Source organism: Gasterosteus aculeatus, chromosome X (assembly GCF_964276395.1).
Source record: "Gasterosteus aculeatus chromosome X, fGasAcu3.hap1.1, whole genome shotgun sequence".
In the NCBI taxonomy this organism is placed as follows: domain Eukaryota; kingdom Metazoa; phylum Chordata; class Actinopteri; order Perciformes; family Gasterosteidae; genus Gasterosteus; species Gasterosteus aculeatus.
In genome coordinates, this window is record NC_135698.1 from 6,334,066 (window position 1) to 6,353,699 (window position 19,634).

At 43.1% G+C, this 19,634-nt stretch overlaps 1 long non-coding RNA gene across 1 annotated transcript; it reads right to left on the reverse strand.

Moving 5' to 3' along the window:
- Positions 1–2,279: 2,279 nt before the first annotated feature.
- Positions 2,280–3,103, reverse strand: LOC144383645 (uncharacterized). Its single transcript, XR_013451062.1, has 2 exons — positions 2,910–3,103; positions 2,280–2,817 (listed from the first exon to the last, which is right to left on the reverse strand). It is a non-coding gene; the product is annotated as an uncharacterized LOC144383645 (long non-coding RNA).
- Positions 3,104–19,634: the final 16,531 nt, after the last annotated feature.

Genomic DNA, 19,634 nt, shown 5'->3' on the forward strand with positions numbered 1-19,634 from the left:
CGGGGGTAAAGTTTAACATCAGTGTCACCAACATTCACAACTGGGATGTAAGCAGTACCATGATGCACTGTGACCATCGCAAGAGATACTAACAAACCACCAGGAAGAGCTTCTTGGTTGGCAAAAGGTTCAAACAAAGCCTGGAAAGGTGGAAGACACCTCTGCGGACAGGTCGCGGCCACCAATTTAACTGTCCCCCCGGGTATGTAGACTGGATGTTTCCCCCTCACCCTAGCAACTCCACTGGCACCTGTTGCAGGTCTGGCCCGGCTCTCGTGACACTTTTGGAAAGCTTTCTTCCATGCCTCAGGGGCCTCTTTCACAAGTGAGACATCAAAAAGGGGTGAGGCATGTTGCCCGAACAACTCTGCATAACATTCACGTAATACATTCATGCCTAAGACACCAGGAACGTCAGATTCGGGCAAAGAACCAGGAGGATCCTTAACCACTAGAATCCCCCTTTTGGGAATAACTGTACCCATTACAGAAACATCGAGCTCTACATACCCCACATATGGAATGCTAAGTCCATTAGCTGCTGTAAGTTGTAGCCACTGGCATGCCTGGGGAGAGTTGTCAAAATGCTGGTGGAAAAAGGACTCCTTAATTGTGGAGACCATTGACCCCGTATCCAGTAGACAGTCTACCTCAACCCCACCAATGACCACTGCAACATGTGGACAAGGACTAACAAGTTGAGAGAGACACTGTTCATCCACTGGATAACATGAACCTGTAATGGCCCCTTCTGAATCGTGGTTCTGCAAAACAGAGGGCATTACTTTTCCGACTGCTGATTTTGAGCAGTTGCCCTTTGCATAGGATGCGCCTGGGGGCGCTGTTGCTGAAAAGGGACCCTTGCATTATCGCAATTACGAGCAAAATGCCCTGGCTGCTGGCAGCGTCTACAGAGAACAGGGCCTGTATTCGAAGGCCGAGACCATTTGGAGGGGTTCTGTAATTGCAAGAGGTGGGTGGAAAGCTGGTTAATTTGTTCTTGTTGTGCTTTAAGCATCTCTTTTATCTCCGCCATTTCACTTTGAGATGAGGTACTCGTCTGCTCAGACACCCTTGAAAGGTGGGTAGCACAGATGGAGGGGACGGAAAAACTGCGGGGCCTACTTTCCAGCTGTCTACCTTCCTTCTCCCATCTGACTGCCTCCCCTCGCACATCCAAGAGGGTAACTAATGGCTTAGCACGTACAACCTGTTTTAAAGCTCTGCGGAGATCTGAATCATTAACATGTTCCACAAACTGATCTCTCAATAGAATGGCAGAGTTAGGTATAGCCTGAGGAGCATTCCTCATGATTTTTTCCATAAGCTCAAATAAAGTATGAGAGTAGTCCTGCAACGACTCACCCTCTAGCTGTTTTCTGGAGAAGAAATCCTTCTGTAAAGCAACATAAGACAGTGAACATCCATACACTTCCTGCAGTATAGTCAAAACCTTCTCTGGATCCTCACGATCTTGCTGGGGCCTATACTTGATCTCATCTTTGGCAGACCCCTCCAAATGATCGTAAATGAAATAGGCCTGATCTATGCGAGCTAAATGCCTGGCCCGCATGCTAGCACGGACCTCTTCGACCCATTCTACCACTCCTATACCCACATTCCCCCTAAACATGGGGCACTTCCTTTCTCTAGGGATGTAGAGTAGGCGTTCAGGCGCTGCCCCTGGGAGACCAGCAGATCCAGAGGGGCCAGGGAGTTCAGAAGAGCCAGGAGTCAAGCTTGCTGGACGTGCTTGCGTTGCTGAAAGTTCTTGTGAAAGTTGTTCATTTTGAGCCCGGAGTTGAATCACCAAGTCCCGTAAGTCCAGCTGGCCTTCCTCCATTTCTATAGACTTGGGTGGTTTTGGCACCTGGGAGCCAACAGGGATACAGGTTCCTCTTCCTCTTTAAGAAGAACCTTTGGCCAACTGCTGTTTTTGCCCAAAAATAAATAAATAGTAAGCTATCCGAAAAATATACACATGGGGGGGTCCTACATAAAGCAACTGTCAGAAAAGTGAACTAGAAGGACACGTCTCTGCTCTAAAAAAAAAAAAATATAATAAAATAAAAAATAAAAAGAGTCCTGCCAGCAACGCCAATTTGTAACCGGGCGGCCGTTCGCCTGGTCACAAGGGTGACAACGTCACTTTGGGACTCTCACCCAATTTGTAACCGGGGCGGCCGTTCGCCTGGTCACAAGGGTGACAACGTCACTTTGGGACTCTCACCCAAAGTATATCAGTTGTAATGAAAAAGAAAGGGAGCAGAGAGGTGAAGTTCCAGTTTTGTAACAATGTTTCTTTTATTTACAAGTAGGTTTAATATTTAAAAGAAAAGGAATAATCAATCCAGAAACATTGGTCGGTTTTATGGCAAAATATAATCTATGCTTTGAAAAAGGATTACTATACTGGGGTACCCTACCAGTATAAGGTGACTACTTGAGGCCCACCGGGGCGGGGGAGTGAAAGGGGACAAGGGGGCCACCACCAGGTCAAAGGAAAGAAAACACAGCAAATCAAAAAGAATTAAAACACAGCAAACAAACAAAATAAACTGAAAGGGCCTTCCACCTCGTGAGCCACCCCCTGTAGGCCTACTATATGCCCACCTGCACTGGCATTAAAGGGACCCCCAGTATAGGGCGCAGTAATGGTTGTTTATGTAGGACAAAACAAAGACACTAACCCAGAAAGAAAACAAATTAGCAATTCATAATCAAAGATACTATATAAACCGGGTAACCATAATCTATTTTAAATCAAAGGCAAAAACAGCAGTGACCAGGCTCAGCGTTGCACCACCTGATCATTTCCTGTATAAAAGAAAGAAAAGGTAAATAACGCCAATAAACATTTCACTGCTAAAAAGCATATTAAAACATGAAACAGAAAACCCCTGACATACCTCTAGATTCCGCTCAAACCCATCCGCACGTGGCGAGTGCTGTGCCTATGCCGTGGGAGACCTACAGCAAGCCCCCCTCTAGCTCTAGTGGGGCAAAAGCTCCCATTTAAAGAGCACCTGGTCACACCTGTTAGGCATCACCAATTAAGGTGGTGTGGCCAAACAGGCAGGGGGGGGGAGGGGAGAGCTCTACCCATCACACACACAGCAGCAAGCTTATAATTTTGACCCAACAAAACACAAGAAAACGCAACATTAGCCAGTTACAAAGCAGCTCAACTCTTTGTTCTAAATGGGAAATGTTTCTCATATGGTGACTTCATAAAACAGAGCCTCACTAAAGTTGTATGAATAATGTTCAACGGTGTTAGCGTGTCCAGAAATAAAGTTGTACGCCGAATTGAAGACTCGTCGGCTAACTTCAACTGTCATAAATGAAGCTTGTGCTTTTGACTTTTACTCGATTGCATGTGATGAGAGCGCAGATGTCTCGGACGCCTCACAGCTGCTCATTTCTTTGCTGGGAGTTGATGATAACCATTGCGTCCCAGAGAATTTGCTTGATCTCGGGCGTCTGAAGGGGGACAACAACTGGCAAAGACATTTTTGAAGCTGTGTCAAAGGCAATTGACACAAGCAGGACTCTAGGGGACACGCTAAGTCACAACGAATGCACCCCAGCAACTACAGGCAAGCGCAGAGGAATGGCCTCTATGGGCAAAGAAAGTCCAGGGTGGCGATGTGATGAGGTCTCTACCACAGAGAGCATCAAGCTTTCTAACCTACTCTACCAGTCTGACGTTAAGCCACGAAGCAGTTTTATTCCCTGAGATCAAACAGCAGTTAGTTTTTGAAAGAGAGGGGTCGACCTCTTCATGAGCTGAGCGACCCTCCGTTGCTTAACACACTGAACAAGAGACTGGAAGGCCAAGAGCAGCTGGTACCACAGCTGTGTGTGCACATGAAAGCGTTCCCTGCGATGCGACGTCTCTTTGAGTCACAATTTCAATGTAGCGCACTTTGACCAATATCAAACGTGCCTTTCATAAGGCCGAGGTCGCTGCTAAAATGGGAGAATACGTGTCTGTGATCACGTCTCTCATTATAGAATTCAGTTAGAGCTTCCAAGTTTTTTCCGTCATTCAGAAGGAAATCACACTGTTTGCGACTCTCTGAAGAATCATCATCAGCTTCTCTCCCTACCTGACTTCTACTCGCGCTTGGAAAAGTTTCCTCTGATCAGACGCCACGCGAAAAGAATGATGCAGCTTGACAAGCAGAATGACTGACAGCCACCTCTGGGATGTCCTTTGCATCTCAACCACAAAACAGACTCCTGACCTGCCAGCTGTCCTGACCAGAGTCCAGCATCACTGCTCCCACTCAGTACGCAAATACAATATATTCAGTCAATTCAAGTTGGTAACACTGTAACAAACATTAGTTATAACAAAATAATAATGTATTTGTTTAACAAGCTCAATAAATGCCCTATTTCTCTTACTGCACCTCCTATCATACAGGACTATGACGGGGGAGCAAAACTGAGAGAATGACCTTTTTGTGGAAAATAAGACAAAAATCCATCGATAAGGAGCTTAGAGGGACGAAAGGAAGGTTTTGACACTCCTTATTGAGGAGGCATAGAGACAGAGATTGGTATTTGCGCTGTTTCAGTATAAAAAACTCAGGGCTTGGTCACATGACGCGGCCCTTGTCTAGTTGGTAGACTACAGGTTGTCCTAGTTGAGCATCATCTCTTTCTGCATGTTCTTGTCCCCTCCTTTGTTTTCCAGGGAAGACCCAACCGAACATTGAAATGGAAAAGCGGTAGTTCAGGAAGGAAGGCTCCCGTTACGCAACGCGTGATTTATTCATGCCTCAGCTGGTCTCCCAGCATTACGCCATCAGCTGATATCGGGTGTCCAGGTGTACTGTATACAACCGACCAATCAGGTGCGGCACTGTGTCTCTAAACCAATCATATCGTGGCTGTCAAAGCTTTAGAGGGGGTCTCTCAGTTGTGGCTGTCAGGTGTCATTTCAGCAGCGAAACCGGATGCCACCCTCCTCCACCTCCAGGCACCTCCAGCCAGCTGTCAGGCATTCGTCACTCAGCCTTGGTTTTCATCAGCTCCTTTCTTCACTAGTCCAATCACCAAGGTTGTCCACTATTGTTATACAGGTGTTATAAATGTTTGTCAATTTGGACCGAGTCTCTCCTGATTGAAGTGTACATTCATCCAAGTGGCCAAACTCTGATTATCTGGCTGAGATGATGAAAAACGCTTGGATGTGGATGTGGTGAGAAGTGGACTTCTGAACGAGCTTAACCGTGACACTGAACATGATGACTGGATGTGAATGTGGTCCACACCTTCTCAAACATAATCCTTTCCATATATTCATGATTTTTTGTATCCCTACTGCTGGGCTTATTATTCTACGTTTTATTATATAAATTCTGGACTTATTGTTCCCATTTTCTTTTCATGAATGTGATAGACGTTTTCCCACCTGCGGCTCAACTGCATTGAAGGAGATTCTCTACTTGAATTCCGTCTCTCAAACACTTTTTTTCTCTGCGTTGAGTTCTTTTATTCTTTCCCGAATTGGGTCTTTGTTCAAAAATTGCTGTGCTGGTGTGGGTCTCGAATGCCTAATGAGGCATCACGTACAAATATACTTGTCAAGTATACTTGTAGAAGTAGTAATTGCTTTTTGTTTGAATGAATCCATACGTTTGACTCGTTTGCAGAAATTCTATGTTACTATAAGCTTGTAAATGCAAAGGTAGTGCAAACTGTGATTGCTGTTGCTAACTGCTCTCGAGTGACCATTGCACATTAAATACACCACAACGCTGATGCAAACATCTTTGGTTATCGCTGCAAACTGTTACTGCTAATAGGTTCTAATCCGTGGCTCGACTTTGAAACAGGGAAGGTCCAAATCCTGACATATTGATTGGCTCCTGGAGAAAACATGTGACATTGCCACTTGAGTTACACACTCGCTCACTCCAGTAGCGGCTCCCCCTCACTGTTATCCCTTTCTAGGAGACAAACGATGCAAAAAGTCCATTAGTGAGCTCTGCACCTTGGTAATAGCCCTTCATTAGCCTCATCTCTGCGCTAAGGTGCCAGAACATGTCGCGGAGTTCATCTACGAACTCATATTTCAAGAAGGTGTGCGGCAGGAAGGGCAAGAGGAGGAGGCACGGCGGCAAAGGGAGGATAAGTGCACAAGGTGGAGTGAGGAGGAAACAGAGGTCATGGAGAGGGAGAGCGGAGTTTTTTTGTGTAGAAAAGTAAAAGAGAAGGAGGAAGATTCAAAGAGTCTTCAGAGAGGCTCCTTTGGACCACTTCTTTTTTACAAGTGTAAAAGGAAACTATTAAGAATAACAGTATTAAAGTAAAGTGCTCCCACTGAGTAAGTTGAATCCTCTCCACTAGAGGTTGATGTGTATCTTCAAGTAGGCACAGCAACCATGCAGAAAAATATTTTCCAACCTGTCCCAGCGTGCCACGGTTATCACCTGCAAGACATATTCTTCATTTCCACTGTCGTTACCATCAAAGTCGTGCATGGTTGTTTTGGACTGTAGAAAGCGCGGTAATCTGTCACTACCAAGCAAACCCGTATGCACGCATTGACAGGGTCATCCACCTTCAAGCGTGTGCACTGGAAATATTACCTCTCATTATCCTGACTTTGACAGACATGGGAGAGTTGTGAGGAGGCAGCGAGGAGGGAGAGAAGAGGGCCAGATATGTGAGGACAGGATGTGGGACTGAAGAAAAGGAAATTTGGATGAAAAGAATTGAGTGAGCACAGACGGTAATCGTCTCATTGGAATTCTGACAGCGGCAGCGCCGGTCTGAAGACAGATGTGAACTCACATGCGGACTGTAATTTCTCTGAATAAACCGTGAACACGCATGCTTTTTGGTGTGTGTATAAAATATATGGAACAGCAAAATTCATATCTTGCATCATCATCTGTCATTACCAAAATGCATTATTTGCCAATGCAAATGCATACATTTGCAAAATAAAGCAGACATTTAGATGCTGGGGAAAAGTTAAATAAAATGCATATTTAGTTACTCGATAATGTATGGGTTTTAATTGATGTTATGCGTCATTTGCTGCCAGTCAAATCCTAATCTCAGTCAATGATTGCATCTATTTACTCCGATTTAAGGATATATATTGTATACATACTGGTTGGCGTTGAAACCCAATCTATGCCCACACTGAACTTTGAATAACTTGTGCATCTAATGTCATAAGCAAGGTTTTCGAAAGAATCAAGATCCAAGTTTTGAGGGCGTGAATCGAATATATGAATTTTATATGTTGAGACCAATAACTGATGTTAAAATTTAAGCACACATGAGTCTCCAATGCAAAAGAGTAAATTACGGTTTCAATAACAAAAACCACGCAGAATTAATCAAGTAATTGTCATGGCAAATGAACATGGTTTCAGTCAAGGAACTGTTTCGATGATTTATAACTTGCCAGCTTTAGCAGTGGCCACACTGTCCTGTTCCACCCTGATGACACCTACATAGTTGGGAAACTTGATGGATGTTATGAAAATACCTTGGCTGTATAACCCTAACCCTGATTTAAACTATCTGAACCGAATGACATCTGTCAGAACACAGAATACTCGTCGACCTGGACTCGTTCCCAAACGGTCGATAAAGACATATAAGATACTCAAAATTCCAACTGCATTATAATTGATTTAATTGAAAGCGTTTCAATGTCGATAAGCCTTCATAGCCTGGTGTCAGCTTTGACGTGTGTGTGTTTGGGGGCGGACATACACTACACGCATGTCACCATACATGAGAGTTTCTTTATTTGGGCCACATTGTTACAGAGGCAATTTGTTATGGGCGTGTCCATGTAGTGTTACCCCTCTGAGGTAATCAGTTTAGAATTGGTTAAAAATTGCCCAAATTCTCAGGAAATTGGAAGCATCCCTGCTTTCAAAGCACCTCCATACAGGTGCGTTCCTTTTTTGATTGTTTTCATTAAGTATAATATTTTTATACATAATTAAATATGCAGAATGCCCGGCTTTAAGAAAAACGTTGGATAACATTTCCAATGCAATTGCTTAAGATGCGACGAAGCATTCGTCAACTGAGCTTTATATCCATTCAAAATTAAACTAAAAGTGAGATAGTGTATTTAATTGGGTTTTATTTAAGAAAGTGCCATGCGGACAAAAAGAAGTCCAGACTAAAGTCAGTCCTTGCAGTATCACACGGCTCGATAGGCTTGTCACAGACACGCTGCAATCGATCATCGATCGTCAACAACAAGTCATCACATCATCCCTCCGGACACCCGCTTGGTCAAACACACAACCCTCGGGCCGTCACGCGTCTGTGCTTCATACTCCAGAGAGAAGAATCACCAGTCCATTTAGATCCAGCTCTCTGCTTTGATGTTCAGGTTGGAGTAAGATAACAAAGAATTAGCTGTACAGTGTCACACTCTCTCCAGGAAAAAGGTCCCTCCGCTGGCTCCTTGTTGGGCAAAGAGTCAGTCTCAGACACGGAGGAGGAGCCATTTGATTTACGCTGATGGTTTAATTTCGCATATAATTCAACATTATATTTGCATAACCTTAATCAAGCAGGCTTTGGGCCGAAACCAAATGTTTCATTTGCATTCCCCAAAGTCACAAGTCATAAATTTCTTCAAAGAGCTTTACAGTCCTAAAGACATATGGCAGCATCCATATACAGCGTGTTGGTTTGCAATTGATGGGTTGATTGTTTGGAGCAACGTAACACAACGGAAGTGAGCTGCAACAAAAGCGGACGTTGCACTCCGTCTCCAAACAGATCTATAAAGAAATGCAATCCATTTTTCCTTGATATAAAACTTTCGATACGATAGGTAGGGATGAGGTTCCATTCACCCAACATCAGCCAGCATGGGGGATTACTGCAGAGAAAAGCTGAGCAAATATCAATCCATCGTACAACTGCGCCTTAAATGTACATTACTATAAAACTAGTAAAACCAAAGCAAATGAAGCGTTGTACGACGCCAAATGATCACTTGATGCAGTTGCACATTATCTATCGTTTTAAACATGGTGTAAATAATGTTCTGCTTTATTTTGTATATGATGTTTACACATATAAAAGTATATGATGTTTACACATATAAAAGTAGATCTTTTTTTATTACAGCTTATTTAATAATGAGAAAGGCCACAAAGTAAATCATTACTGACCCAACAAACTGAACCGGCTACGCTGTGAGACAAGCGTGTTAATAGTCTACAGACGTCCTAATGGAGAAATGGAGCAACGTGTTTTTTCTATCAAGGCCGACCTGAGTAGGTCTTTTACATCAAAGTGTGTTGTATGAGTCTTCACAAGTGTTCGAATGAATCTCATGTTGTCAGGCTGACGAGCCCATAGGTTGCAAAGTGTGGGCTAAATGCACCAGATAACGGATGATAATTGTGTTTTTGTCACATTACTAGAGCAAACACAACCCACATAGATGAAGATGCGGTTATTTGATCAAATGAAAGTGTTATTTAATTCACTAATTCAGTCTGAACAAAAGAAGAGGCAGTAATTCCTTATTCCTGCTCAAATAACCAGCAAGGACACAAGATCATAAAAACGTTTCGACAGTAGCACAATACATTAATATATTAAAGCAGAACGATGTGTGTGCAAATGGGTCTTCTGGTGTTATTGAAAGACAAGATCCATTCAGTTTGCATTAACACATTTGGGCCTATAGTTTCCGGTGGATCCAACATCATTTTTGTTGAAATCTTCAAACGGCTCAGAATTATGGCAGTAGGATTTTAACAGAATCTAGAAAAAGCAAGAATAGCCTGAAGTACGTCTGGTAACTTGCACAATTGTATATGTGCCTCTTCGACTCATTTGGTGGTGGTGGCACAAGAAGTGTTAGAAAAACCTGCCGGCACCACAGAAACATTGTTAACATCCAGCTTGTGAAACGCACAAACACCTTTAAGCCACGAGCCTTTAAAAAAGTCAGTTAAAGCTAAATTAAAGCCAAGCTTGACACAGTTCCATTGAAAGATCCTCACCGGAGATCCACACTTTGACCAGAAGAGGTGAGTCAAAGTCCAATCCTGTTTTTTCATGTTCATTCTATCAATGTATTAGTGAGAGTGGCAGAATCCTCAATCTTTCCATGGCAACTCTCTAAAGGTAGTTGAGCATAAGCAGCTGCCTTGGATCCCTAACGTTTTCTACCCATAGATTAACAGACAAAGGAGTTGAGATTGAGAAGGATCACAGGGCTCTTCCTCTCTTTCTGTCTTTCTCTTACACAGACATTGATTTCCCTTCCAGGATGATAATGCCCCCCATTCGGAAGGCCTAATGTTGACTTGAACACCTATGGGGGACCTTGAACTAACGTGTTAAACAGTGCAGCATCATCCCGTGTAGCTATTCTCTCATGAAATGCCATCACATCGCCAGTGCAGACATATTCCACCAGCACATCTCTACTACTGTGCATTGGTTTTTTGTGTCTTTCAATTAATGAACCTTCTTGTGTTTGCCTTTTGTCTCCTCTCTTGAATCCTGAATGTGCTTATTACAATTAAACCCGTCTCTTGTTAAGTAGGGAATTTGATGGCCTTTTTTTTCTGACCTAAGCTATCTTGCAGTAAGTGCTTCATTTGCTCAATGCAAATGCCGGCGCAAGGTTCTCCTGAACAAGTGTTACAGTGCAAATATATAGTAATTTATTAGTGTAAACCTTTTATCATCCACTTAGATTCATTTTTCAAAATCAAGGACAGAGATAATCAAGCTAAACGCTGCAGCAGTTAAAAGGCTAATGCATATTTCTCTAATGGTTATATCATTCCATTAAATATTAACTACTGTCATTTGTGGTGACATCTAATTTCGAAAGGAATTCATGAATGTATTCAAGTGCTTCTAGTGCTCTCAATATGTTTTTGAAAAGTCACTTCTAGCTGATACTGCAAAAAAATGCAACACTCCATTGGGTCCTTAAAGTACACAATTAACCCCCCCGACTCCCCAAGAAGAAATACATTCATAGATCTTGTAGCCAGTGAGACATTATGAATGTGTTTTAACATTTATAATGTAAAATGTCAGTAATGACATCATGATATTTAGAAAATATGAAAGAAATGAGTCGGACAACGTCTGCCTACACGACTGCATGGTTTGCAGACAGACATGCACGTACCATACTAGTTTAAATATTTATTTAAACAAATAAAAAAACTGATACATAACTCGTCTCATTTTCAACAACCACTTTTAAAATCATACAAATAGGCTTCATATTATGAAATGAGCTCCGCCGCTTGCAAGTCATGTTGTCATCCTGCTTGCTTTTTTTGTTGTTGTTTTGTACTTTGTCACGGTAGAGATCATCATCCGGCTCCACAGTTGTTCTGCGGAATGTGGAAGTGAGAGTATATGGAAATATCATGACAGTAAACATCAAAACCTTCATTTGAACTCCTTCTGGAACGGAATAAAACAGCTCTTAATCCATCCGGCATCGTATGAGACATTGTTCACTTAAACGCTGAAGGTCCAGTATGTCCCCTTCTTTCAAACACAAGAGAAAAGGGACATGAGAGGAGAATATAGGCCACTTCCTTTCACCCTTCTGTTCATTTACAACAATAGTACCTCCTGAAATTAGGCAAGGTTGTTTTTATTATATGCACACTTGTGTGTGAGCATACTGAGATATTTCACAGGATAAGTGGAAACTGCCCTGCTGGTCGGACTATATCAAAGATCACGTTAGCAAAATTACCATTAGGTTACCATTAGTATTTAAATGTTTCCAAAACGTGCCACAACTAAAAATACGTGGAAGGCAACTTTTCAGACCAATTCATAGTTGCGTAGCGATGTTTCAGTAAAGACCAAAGCGTTGGAAGTAGCAGTTTGTAATCTGGAAGGCCCAGGTGACCTTAATGAAGCCGACGACCCTTCTTCTCGGACTACTTCCTGTTGATGTTGGCCAGGACAGCCTCCAAGAAGAATGGGGGGACGTCACAATCTGGTGCAGCACTCAGGGTTCACCGTGCAGGGGACGCTTCTCAGCTCCGTGTCCCGGGTGCAACTGCAAACTGCGGCGTTTATTTAGACTTCAAGTCTACTGAGCAAACAGTTTGAGCTTTTACAATCTGTCACTTTATTACGTTGACTATATAAAGACGTCAATATGGCCTGTTTATCGATAGAATCCCTTTTGACAGATGCTATGAAACATTTTCAGAGTACTGAGGAAAATATTCCAATAAATACATATACATATATTGTAATTCTAAAATATTTTGAGGATATGCAAACTCTTAATTACGTCTGGATTGACACACAAATGTAATTGGATATTTAAAGCACCAGGAAAAAAAAGTATTATTTCCATCATTGTGTTTAGCACAATGGCCAATCAAGGATCACAGGGCAATGAGGGAAGAGCAGTAATTAGAGAATGTTTCACATCCACAAAGCCAGCCTGATGTTTAGAGGGATGCTCCGTGGAGACACACTGCTGTGAATGAAAAAGCATTGTGTGTCCATAGTCCCTGCTCTTAGATGGCCTAACACCCAAGAGGGGCGTGAAGAGTGCTAATTAAAAAAATGTTTTTGCTTTGTTCCATTCTCGTGTATTCCAAATGTCATGTATTGTGTCTTTGTGATTACTTCAGCAGCTTAGTTTCAAAGGGAGAAATACTGGGGCCACTTAAAGTGTGACACCTATTTTTCTCCCCGTGCGGATGATTGTACTGGCTATCGTGCGCGTGCCTCCTCCACCGTGTTGATATTGCAGGAGCCTCTGTGTGCTGCACATTCGTTTAAGTGGATTTCGTCGTTCTCTCGCTCTCTTGCAAACGCGTAAAAAAGTAAAAGCAGGCTGAGCTGAGCTGGCAATGTAGACACAAATACACGTTTTGCATTGCTGTCCTCTAGGACCTTTATTCATTCAATAATCCCTTATCCCCATCTGACGTTGGTATTTAAATAAAATGCACAAGAGGAGAAAGTAGCTGGTTGGGCTGGTTTTCTCAGAAACACGTGTTCTGTGCAAGAACATTAATAAAGCAAGAAACACAATATAACTATGAATCTTATTTCAAGTACATTACCATTTTAATCAGTGATATCAAACAGGTTCTGACTGACTTTCTTACATTAATGTTTGTTATTTAATCAGGAATCTGCACAGCAAATATGCAAAGGCACTGAATACATATTGCTATTTGGATCCAGTTGGTTTTATTGTCATCTGGTGCTTAGGAGCAGTCACAGCTGAACAAATTATTATTCCCTTTAAAACTATAACTGATAATTTCCCCTAGGAGGAATAATAAAGTATCTATTTCTCTCTCTCTCTCGCTCTCTCCTATAAACTCTTGCCTGAGAGATGGAGCCATTAAAAAGAGAGGCTTCTGCACTGATTCTCAAATCAACCTGACTGCGGATGCTATTTTTGAATTTCACACATGAGACATATAGGGAGCTAATAAATACAGAAATGCATGCACACCCCCAGTGTGGTTCCTCCAGCTTACAGCCACGGCCCATTTGGCTGCCGGCGAGCCATGTACCAGTGGAATTTCTGTAGCAGTAAGGAGCCGACGACTGTCGCCGTGCCTCTGCCATTAAAACCTGCCAGATTAACGCACCGCTAGACAGCTCCGTGGACACCTCCTGCTGGGCTGCATGGAAGTCGCAGTCCATATGGTCCCCTCCATCGTCTCTCCCCCGCGTAGTCACACACCCCTGCAAACACACACATGCATAAACGCACTTCAGTGCCTCAGTCTCTGTGCTTTTCTCCTCCCCTGCTTAATACCCCTGCTTTTCACTTTGTCAGCTGCGAAAAGCCTTCCACCGGTTCTGCGTACCTGAAGATGAAGCCCGTCTGTTCCTCCGCCGCCGTTCACGCCCAGTGATGGGAGGCATATTGTGGATTTAATTGGAATCATATTCTGTGAATTTATAAATGGTGATTACCGAACACGGTGGGTTCCAGGATTTAATTCCCTGGTGCGTTGCGCAACACCTAAATTGGTGCCCATTTGGAGGACGCGAAGAGGTGGTGCGATGGGTACAAGAGAAAGCACGAGAGCATGGCCGATGGAGGGAGATGGGGGCAGAGATTTGTCCCCCTCGTGCCATCATGTCATTGTGTGACGGCAGGACGCAACATATGTCAGTATTTGACGTTTTTATTCGGGGCCCGGTTCAATACCTGCATTCAGAGCCACATGAGGTACCAACAACCATTTCTTCCCTCCCTCTCTCTCTCTCTTTCTCTCTTCACTGACTCCATTGCATCCATTAAAGACGGAGGGAAAGCGCACGGATATCAGCGAGTGAGTGCTGAGCGCAAAAGGTAGACGAGGCTATTCGGGGACAGCGATGTGCAGCGAATACTTATCCAATCATCCTGCCTCCTGGATTTCAAAGCAGGCGGAGTGCTGAGCTGTTTTCAATATTCCACTGCCTTCCGAAACAGAAAAAAAAAAAAAAAAAAAAAAAACGAGGAGAATCTCCAGACATTTTTTTTTCATTCTTAATAGGCCCTGACAGAGATGAAAACATACGTAGTCAGTGAGAGGCCAACTGAGCTGAAGGATCAATACTTTGGCGAGTGCAGTTTGAGCGACATGAAAAGAACCAATCAGCCGACTCATGCGCTGTCATGAATGCTTGTCACCAGAAAATAACAAATAACACAAATAAGTATTGGCTGTGAGCGTGTTTATTAACATGCGTTCGCATGCATTTTGTATCAATTACACATCGGCATTGGGGAAAAACTGGAGAAGGCTAAAAGAAATGAATACTATGAAACTCCAATCCCAACAACGTAGGACGCAATAGAGGATGTGATAGCAAAGGGGGGGGGGATCTAATTCAAGATGACAGTTATAGCACCGTGGCCTTGAGGCAGCCGTTGTTTGCTGCGTTGCAGCTTCATGCCGATGATAAAAAAAACAAGCTAAAACGCATTAGTTGTACAATGTTTATGAAGACAAAAAGGTGCATTTAAGCAGTGCCCATCATGACACTTGGTAAATATATATATATATATATATATATATATATATATTTTTTTTTTTTATGGACCATTATGTGACCAACATAGCACTCGCTGAAAGTCTTATTTTTGCTGACCTCCGTTGGTTTAAATGCTTTGAATCCAGCTACAATGGAGCCCAACAGCACGCTGAACATAAATGAGGAGGTAGAAATATATTGCAAACGCATTGTCCAAATCTCAATGCACTGATACCAAACAATGGACCTCATTGTCCAATGTTAGTATGGGAATGTCTAGTGTTAAGTCCATCCATCCATCCATTGTCAAACCACTTAACCTGCACACAGGGGGGCTGGAGTCTATCCCACGCAACTTCGGGCGATGGACAGGGTACACCCTGGACTGGTCACCAGCCAATTGCAGGGCTACACAGAGACACACAGCCATTCACACATCTACGGGCAATTTAAAGTCCCCAATTAACCTGATCCCCAGAGCATGTCTTTGGACTGTGGGAGGAAGCCGGAGAACCCGGAGAGAACCCACGCAGACACGGGGAGAACATGCAGACTCCACACAGAAAGGCCCGGAATGGAACCCAGGACCTTCTTGCTGTGAGGCGACAGTGCTAACCGTGCCACCGTGCCGCCCTTAGTGTTTTAAGTGTATATCTAAAATGACTTTAGTTCTCATACTTCACACTCTGGCTTCATGGGAATTGTATATTTTAGTCATCTTCTCCCTAATTGTACTTTTTAACGAGTGCAACTTATTTCATACTACTTCAAGCAAAGGCAAATCTTAGGAAACTAATGAGCATTGTTCATGGGTTGTTACAGTGGATCAGGCCAGTGGTCCTGAAACTGTTTTTGGTGATGTACCCCCTAGTAAATATTTATTTCAGCCAAGTACCCCCCCTAAGCAGTGCAAAGCCTTTTGCTGAAAAAAATATGTAATGCACAGTGCTGTGCTGTCAGCGTCGGATTTCTTAAACTGTTAACACTGAAACAACGCAAGCTTTGGGTGCACTGAACCTCGTGGACGTGTTTTCTACGCTCCAACCGCGACTCCTTTGTTTGAGTTGTCAAGGCAGCAGTGATTGACAGGTGATGACAAGGGGCGTGTGACAGGTTGGGTCACAGAATCCTGGTAAGAGGGAGACTCTGGGTTCTCAGGATAATGAAATTAAATAGCGTTTGAATTCTGTTTAGGAACTTACACTTATTGAATATTTATTAAATAACTATTTAATAGGATTCTTGAGTGGATGCTAATTTTAAATTCTTTTTTTTAATTCCGCCGTATCCCCTGCAGTCCCTCAACGTACGCCAAGGGGTAAACGTATCCGCTATTTGGATCAGGCAGTCTGGTTCATATCTTCTCTGTTTAGCTGGGTTTAAAACTCTGAACCTCTTGCACTTAGTATACAAGGATAGTTTTCAAAGTCTTGTTGAAAGCCGTCAATTAAGATGCGATCAAAATATTGAATATTTAGAAGGAACGTACATTTATCCACAAAACAATTGCCTTTAATCATTTAGAGTAATTTCAAAAAGGATTTATTTCATTGCCTTTATGTGCTTTTGAGTGGGCCCTAGTCAAATTATGCTTAACGAGATGAAAGCTAGACGCACCTTTGACTGTCTATTTTGAGGTTGGGTTATATTACAAAATGAAGCATACATTGAAATGATAGTTTTCCATTGTCAAATTTAAAGAGGGTGATCATGCACTAAATGAAGACTTGATTTTCATATTGGCTTAAAAATGAAATGTAGTGTTACGCTGTGGAATTGTCTTTCCTGTTTCACACACACTTTTCTCGCACATGTTATGACTCGCGTCATATAAAAATTGCGTTTCACCACCCTTCCTGAGGGGGGTGCTGTTATATTTTGTCTTGCTCTGTTCCTCTTTTTCTTTGCAGGTGATTGGCCGTTGGGGTATAAGAAGGATCCTGTGGGAGCCGGCCGGCCCTTGTTTCCAACCGGGCCATGCTGCATCGCACAGATCTTTGGGTGGTGGGGTTGAGAAACCCTTTTTGTTTGACCAGGTTTTCTCCTGTTTCTGGATAGGGAGACACTTGTACTTTTGTTTGTTCCTTTGTGTGGTGTAGGGAAGTTAGGTGACCTGCATAGATGGTTTTTTTTGTTGTTTTGGGCAACGCTCACCCTGAAGGGAGCTCATGACCCCGTGCTCACAATAAATAACCGGTGATAAAAGATAACCTGCAGCATTGGTCCTAATTTGGGAGGTGGGGAGACGCTCCCCTAGGCCGGGCGTAACATAATTGGGGGCTCGTCTTTTCTTTTTCGTCCTGCGTTCCTAGTTTTCGTCTGTACATTTGTTACGTAGTGTGGGTGAAAAATGGCTTTAGATCTGGACGTTTGTAGCTGATCCTACACTTCAGCAATTAAGCAAATGTAGGAAGGTGGATTTGGTGCTCATTGCACTTTTGACATAAAAATGCCTGTGAACATAAACAGGAACTGAGACCGCTCGTGACGGAGAAGCTAGGAGAGAGGGGGCTGTTGACTGCAGAGGGGCCAAAGAAAGTGGATATTCAAGCCACGCCGGTGATGTCGACTAAGGAGCTCCAGCTGACACTTTTCGCGTTAAAGGGGCTGGATTTGAGGAATCGGGAGTTAGAGGTGGAAGCTATGCACCTTAGGGTCAGAGCCTTAGAGCTGGAACGCCAGCCTGGTGGCCCGCCTCGGTCACCTGTAACAAATCAGACACCGCAGTCTCCTCTGATGTCAGCAGGCACATAGCGGTGGTACCACCGTTCAGAGAGTCGGAAGTGGATTCATATTTTAATGCGTTAGAACGCATCGCATCCACCAATGGCCGACGGATGTCTGGACTTTGCTCCTCCAGTGTAAATTGGTGGGAAAAGCTCAGGAGGTGTGTAACGCTCTGACACTAGAGCAGAGTTTGGACTATCAATTGGGAGCTGACATGAGTGGGAGAGGGGCCACTGTACAGTTGAGGTACTGGCTGTGTTTGAAAACTCTTTAACAGTAAGATAGCTGTCTTACTACCTTGATGTCTCGTCAAGACAGTTGTCTGACTCCAGATATTTTTACCGGGCAAGGTATCTAAAAAAAAAAAACCTTTTCGAACGGTCTTTCGAGATAGTTACGTAGATGACGTGTGCCGTTGGTGCGCTGAAAGAACGTTAGGCTAACGTGCTAATGCTAGAGAGTTTGCTGACTGACGCCTCGCAAATCACATCATTTATTATTGCTGGTTACAATAATAACATTATCAGATAGAACCATGTCTATTTCTCTAACTTTTGAAAAATCTAAGCGAGAAAACTCAGAAAGATGTACATTTAATACAAAAAATGTCCGTCAAGCGAATGATTTCATGGTATCTTATAAAAGTGGAAGACAGAATAATGGATTTCGAACAGTCCTTTCTTTTCAAGAGAAGGAAGGTATTAAGACATTTTACACACTCACTGTCTTTTCATTTAGCTTTACATATTCATGGCGTTTATGTCAGTAGCTACACCTGAGTGAACCCCCCCCCCGCACACTTGTGTATGAACTCCACGTGCATTGGAGTCCACGTGCATTGTCTGACTTGTTTGAATGAGATATTTAGATTCGAAGATGATGAACGGGAAGTGGTCTTTGACATAGACAGACACACATTCATTTGGTCTACAAAGTGTTTCTTTCACCTGTCGGCAAACCACGGACGTAGCGTACTTACAAATACATACAAACCCAAAACCACATCCTTTTCTAAGCCCAAAAAGGCCGTTGTTGCCTACAGCTGAACCTTAAGAACTAACTAAACTACGTTGTGCATTTAGGGACCAAGTGGAAGTATTTGACGAGTTCGGGTGAAAAAATTGTTCTTGTGTATAAACTCAAAACGCATGCTTAAAGTTGTTTGTGAACTGCAGCTATCCATGATCATTGTGACCATCTTTGGGTTTTATGAACATGAGAGCTGAGCACACATCATTAGCCTAAAGCGAAATATCACAAGCTGAAAAATGTCAGATTGCACCCAGAGGATGAGTTGCAATCGTCTTTTTTTTCCTCCACTGAAGAAATAATGAATTAGCTGAGCCCTTTTCATTAAGCTCTCCAGTGGTACTGTGAAGGGAGTTTAGCCAACGCCAGCTGTCTATGCGATGTTGTTGCAGCACAGCCTACACGGTCTTGTACATACATATTTTTGGAAGTCGTGGCCCGGGGGCAACTGGAAATAGTTCAGCTCGGCTCATTCTTTCCATCTTGAGGGAGATCAAAAGGCGACAGAATGCCTGTAAGTGGAAGATGCCAAGGAATGAAATCCAGCATCAGCGTACAGGAAATATTACATAAGACCCACTTTTGTGGTGTTGAGTGTCTTCTCTCCAAATCTGGGAGCCAGATTATTGTCAAAGCGTTCAGTTTGTTTCTTAAATGATTTAATAAGGCCTGTGTTCACTTGTTTCTGTGTATGTTGTGTCTCCCAGTTTGAATCAGAGCATACGTCCTTCTAATGTGGCGGGAGAGAGAAGAGAATAGAGCGATTGAGCCTTTGCCGACAATACAGATGTGGATAGAGACAACGGAGGAGACGAGGCGTTGCATGATAATGACGATTTCATTCGCTGCCTAATAAAAGCAGG